This window comes from Saimiri boliviensis, chromosome 1 (genome assembly GCF_048565385.1).
Source record: "Saimiri boliviensis isolate mSaiBol1 chromosome 1, mSaiBol1.pri, whole genome shotgun sequence".
Classification (NCBI taxonomy): Eukaryota; Metazoa; Chordata; class Mammalia; order Primates; family Cebidae; genus Saimiri; species Saimiri boliviensis.
Window position 1 is genome coordinate 181,050,979 of NC_133449.1, and position 6,190 is coordinate 181,057,168.

Below are 6,190 nucleotides of genomic sequence, written 5' to 3' on the forward strand. Positions count from 1 at the left end.
CACCAAATCGTATGGAAAAAACAAACTAGAAAAGTAGGTAGGAACTGTGTATGTAGTAGTGGGAAGAAAGACCCTAGTTTTAAATAGGGTCTTCTGCAAAGGTTCACTGAAATATCTGAGTAAAGACATGGCATGGGTGAGCATGCAGATATGTGGGAGAAGATAGGGTCAGGCAAAAGCCAAAGTCCTAAGGCAGAGTGTACCTAAGATGTTCAAGGAACACCAAGAGGTTGCACTGTGCCTTGGATAAGGTGAACAGAAAGCAAAGTATTAGAGATAAGGTCCATAAGGAGAATTACAGATGGCTACAACTTTGCATCGAAGTCTGGGGACTCCAGCTTTTGCCTTGGGTCTGGCTAGCTGTGACTGCTGTGATTACTGGAGCATGGGGGCAATGATACCAATCCAGCTCCACACCTCCTCTTTAAGAGAATGGCATCTTCCGCTGTGGTCTCCTGGAGCAGAGATACTATGTAAGAAAGTCCAACTCCACTGCAGGAGAGACGATGTGGGGAAGCCCAGAGACCACATAGAGAGAGATGGGGAAACCCAGTTGAGCCCAGCCTTCCAGCCATCTCTGCCAAGGTGTCAGGTGTACAAGTAAAGCCAGCTCTGAGCTAGCTTTGACCCTCTAGACCTGCCCAACTATCAGCTGAACAGCTCAAGTTACTGAAGTCAATAAAATGTTGGAGGGTAGAAGAATCAGAAAGAAAGCTCTAACCCAGTTCCTGACTCACAAAATCATGTTCTCTAAGTTCTTGTTTTAGGCTACTAGGATTCACGATAATCTGCTCCACAGCAATAGATAACAGAATTGGTCAGGCAGGTAGGCGAGGACAGACAGATGGCCTAATGTCTGTCATCGTCAGAAGGCAACAAATACTGTAAACAAGAAAGGTTATTATTTTGGGAACAAAAACTATGCAGGGAAGCAACTGGGAAGATGCTAGACATGGTTTCTTCTGCAGGGGAGCTGGAACTTCTTACATGGTAGCTCAGGGTTCCAGGAGTCTACCCAGAAGACAGGGCCTGGAGCTCGCATGGTTTCTTTGCCCCCGTACTCCCATAGTCACCATAGTCACAGCTAGCTGAGATTCACACAGTAGAAAATGACTTGTTAGACACAGGAATAGAAGCTAAGTTTTTCTGTCAAAATGGTTGCTGTGGTCTGAATATTTGTGCCTCCTTTCCCCCACCCAAATTCCTCTTGAATTCATATACTAATGCGATGGTATAAGGACATGGGTGGCCTTTAGGGGGTGGTTAGATCATGAGGGCAGAACATGAATGGGATTAGCATCCTCATGATAAAGACTCCAGAGAGCTGCTTTGCCCCCTTGCACCATGTGAGGACAAGGCAAGAAGGCCCTGTGAGCCAGAACTCGAGCCCTCACCAGACACAATCTGCCAGCACATGGATCTCAGATTTCCCAGCTTTCAGAGCTGCAAGAAATAAATTTCTGTTGTTTATAAGCTGCCTAGTTCATGGTAATTTGTTACAGCAGTTTGGATGGATGAAGGCATTATCTTACTCTAATCTCTCAGGCAGAGATTTCTACTGAATAATAATTCATTCGATGGTCAGCTTTATGTGTCAACTTGGCAGGGCTCTAAGTTCTCAGCTATCCAAACACTAGTCTAGGTGTTATTGTGAGGGTATTTTGTGGATGTGACTGAAGTTCATGATCTTTAAGTAACGGCGATTATCCTTGACAAACTTGGTAGGAAGGCATCATTTAGTCAGTTAGAAGCAAATTATTTGAGGATCTTATTAAAATGCTGATGCTGACTCAGTAGGTCTGTTGTGCAGCCTGAGGTGACATCTCGCATTTCAAAAAAGTGGGCAGTTTCCACCAGTGCTGCTCGGAAAGGACCATATTTGAAATAACAAGAATTTCACTCACAACTGTTTCCCTTCACTGCACCCAAATCTTTCAGGGCTCAGCAAAATACCAGCACCGGTGAAGCCTTTTCACAGGTGAAACCAATTCTGTGACCCCTTTAGGGCAGAACTGAGGTTTCCTGGAAGTTCCACCTACAGACTGCAGCGTCAGCTTCTACCGCAGAGTTCTATCCTGCCCTTCCTGATGACCTGCCCTACAAATCTAGACTTGCCTAGACAGCTGTCAAAATTGGATAAACATATCCCTTGCAATAAATTCCTTAATATAAATCTCCTACTGGTCTGTTTCTCTTATTGAACCCTGACTGATACAGTTTCTAATGAAAACTGGGAAAAGAAAGCAAGAGAAAACAACTAATAATGTACAGAAGCTTAACAGCTGATTCATACTTCAATTCTCATTAAAGCCCCTTAGAGGGGATGACCTGGCACAGAGCCCACAGCCTCCTTCTTTACAATTCTCCCCTCTCAGCTCCAGGATGGTTCGGGAGATAATCCCAAATCTTCTCAAGCTCTGAAGTTTGAATAAGGCTGAGAAAAGGTGAGAGACCCTAGAGAAATTCTGTGGTGAAGAAAAGGCGGAGTGAGCTGTAAAAATATGAAACTGGGGAGCCAAGGGGAATACATAGTTCCAGCAGTATGACAGGGTCTTTGACCAGAAATCTATGGCGACTGGACATTTGGAGAAAAGCCAAAGACCAAAGGCAGTCAGCAAATAAACCTCTGAAGAACAGAGCTATTTACCCCAAAAGAAACTGAAAAAAATCTTGCAGTGATTATGTTTAGCTATGTTTTCCACTATCAGTAGAAACACAGGGCTAGAGTTCAGTTAATACAGACATTTGATTTTACACACCTCAGATACAAATTCTTTTTGTTTTTTTTTCCCCTTCAGACAGAGTTTCACTCTTTGTGTGCAATGGTACAGTCTCAGCTCGCTGCAACTTAAGCCTCCTGGGTTCAAGCGACTGTCAGCATCCCAAGTAGCTGGGATTACAGGTACCTGCCACCATGCCAGCTAATTTTTGTATTTTTAGTAGAGACGAGGTTTCCCCATGTTGGTCAAGCTGGTGGCAAATTCCCGACCTCAGATGATCTACCTGCCTCAACTTCCCAAAGTACTGGGATTAACCAGCGTGAGCTACCACACCTGGCCTAATTATCCTTCTCTTTAGGGAAGGAGGTTTCTGCTGTTTCCTGTTCTGCAGTTATCACCTATGCTGTGACATTTCTCTGACTCTGAATCTAGGGCTTTTAAGGATGCTGGAGAGGGGAGCCCATGCCAGGAAACCAGTGACATGGAGCCTGCCTCGGGACCCGAATCTTTAGATCTCAGTTATCATCTGCCGAAGGCAGATTAACAGTCCACAAAGATGTCCATGTCCAGGACAAGAAAGACAAGTAGATACTGCCAAATAACAGAGAAAGTCAGTACAACTGAAAATATAACTACACTGCATGAATGACGAAACAGGGAGAAGCAACGTGGAGGTAGGATGTAACGTTAAGGAAGCGAAAATCCTCATCTTCCAGGGGAAACAACTAGTAGACATTACCTGAAAGTTTAAATAACGCCTTTTATAAGCATATTATCCAGTTATGGAGGCAGTTGGCAGAGGAGAACAAAAAGGCTATTAGAGAGATTTCTTCCAGGGAAAAAGAAAAGGAGGTAGGTGAGGGAAGGGAAGGGGTGGAAAACTCTTTTTACAATACAGTTCCAGAATCTTTTCTTAAAACACCCTTGCCTGTTATGCTATTAAAATTTTAAGACAATGACTGAACAAACCCAGTTTTCTAGCAAGGACTATTTCATTTGAAAAACAATGCTTTCATTTAATTGGGGAAAAAAGCTAACTTTATTACAAACACTACATGAACCTAGTAATATCCACCTGAAGTCGTGTGTTTGGTAAGACAGCTCTCTCCAAGTAAAAATTATTACTTTTTTAAAAAGCCAAATACAAAAGCATTCATTTTTTATTGCTGCGTAGCAAATTACCACTAAATTTACCAGCTTAAAACATAAATTCATTACCTCATGGTTCTGTAGGTCAGAAGTACAGGCACAACATGGCGATTCTTTGCTCACGGTCTTACAAGGCGGAAGTCAAGTCGGCCAGACTTCATTTTTATCTGGCAGCTCTAGGGAAGAATCTCTTTTCAAGCTCCTCCAAGTTTTTGCTGAAATAAGTGATGGTGGTTGTACAACTTAGGTCCCTGCTTCCTTGCTGGCAAAGGTGATGTAGTCTCCTACATCTTCAAAGTCAGCAAGGAAGACTCTCGCTCCTGCCGGAGACCTCTCACTCTTAGAATCTCTTTTGCCAGCTGGAGCCCAGTCCCTTTTAAAGGCTCGCCTGATTAGCTCCGGACCAGCAAGCTAGTCTCCCTGTTTTAAGGTAAACTGCTTTGAGACCTTAACTACCTTAGCAAAACTCTTCACACCTGTTACCTAGGTACCTAGATTAGCATTTGATTGCATAATTGGGAGGAGGTGTGTGTATAACAGCAGTGGGACTCTTAGGGTTCATTTCAGAATTGTTTGCTACAGCAAGCAAATCAAGATTATAATCTCTTCAACAGGATTTAACAGGTTATTTACATACTGCAAGTCAAAAATTTTTAAGTATATAAATGCAATGCTGAATTTTTTCCCCAGGATTATTGAGATCTAATTGACAAACACTGCAAATGTTTATGGTGTGTGCTATTTTGATATACGTTACATTGTAAAATAATTGCCACGGCAAAGTTAATTAACATATCCATCATCTCAGTTTTGTCTGTGTGTATGTGTGTGTGTGTGTGTGTGTGTGTGTGTGTGTATGCGTAAGAACATTTAAGAAGTACTCTCTTACCATATTTCAAGTAGCCTGTCTTCCAAAAATAAGTTTTCTTGATAAGATGGTCTGCTGCTCAGGTAGAATAAGTAAAATTTAGGAACAACTTAAAAGATGAAAGCAACATGACGTAAGAATTCTAAAAACTAATTCCACCTATTTAAAAAATCCAGTTCAATTATATCTAGGTAACTGATAAATCTCATTATGGTAGCCTAATAATTTTTAAAAGTTTAAATCAAAGTTTAAATGGTGAAAGAATGCTCCATGGAGGAAATTAGGAAATGTACCTTAGAGAAAATCATCAAGGAAGAAATAAGACTAGACTGAAAGTTATAGCCAGGGAGTTAGTAGCAGTAAGAGTATATCCCATTAGCTTTGCCAGCCAAAACTATTGTTACAGAAACTGTAAAATGCATACTCTTTTCCTTATATTTATTGTTCTTCTCTCTTTTCTTCAATAAACCTTAGCATTATCACTTAATGTAAGAAAGTATAGGACAGAAATAACTTCAGTTCTCATCCTGCTGTGTGCCTTCGGAGAAGTCATTTTTCTCTGTGCCTCACTAGCTGTGTCTGTAAAATAAAATCATCTTATAATTTGGGAGCTAAAATGGATCTTTGAGACCACGATCTTTACAGTTTCACCCAGCTCTAAAGTCACATTTACACAAACATCAATTTTTAGAGAGGGAAAATATTCCACCTAGAGAAACGTTAATGCATATAACAGAGTATTTCGTTTCCTGGTTGGAATAAGTTATCAATTTTAATTTTAGAGTAAGTGTCTACAGATGTTTTAGCATTTCAGTAAGTGAATCCTCTTGTGCGTGCCCCCATACCCTTGTAATTCAACGCACTGCACTACTCTTTTGCTTATGTAGTCAAGTTCTCTATTTACATCAGTTGAAAGAATTTCATTATCCTGCAAAGTTACAGATGCTTCCAATTTCAAGGCCTAATGTATGAAAATCAATTCGGTTTTCTTGTAATAATAAAGGCTTGTCAGTGACCTGCTTGGCATGATGTACAAAAAAAGAGAGAAGGCAGAATTCACAATTATACTATTCTGAACTTTAGTATTATATTGACATTCCTGGACCTTTGGTATAATTTAATTCAGTTCACATTTACTGAGAATTGTATCTGATTTTGTGCCACATCTTAAGTTTCCTGGGGGCATCTTTTCATCCTCCGCACAAAGCACAATGTTTGGAACTTAGTGGGTTTTCAAAATGTTTCCAGAATGACTATATATAATGCACAATCTCTGCTTTCAGAGAGCTTGTATCATAAGGGGAAAGATGGAAATATGACAAATGGCAAAATGAAATAAAATACTAAATCCCGTGGTGGTGCATGTGTTACAGAGTGGCAACCAAAGATGTTAATGTTGTAATCCCTGGAACCTGTGAATATTTTGTTACACAGCAAAAGAAAACCTAGGTTG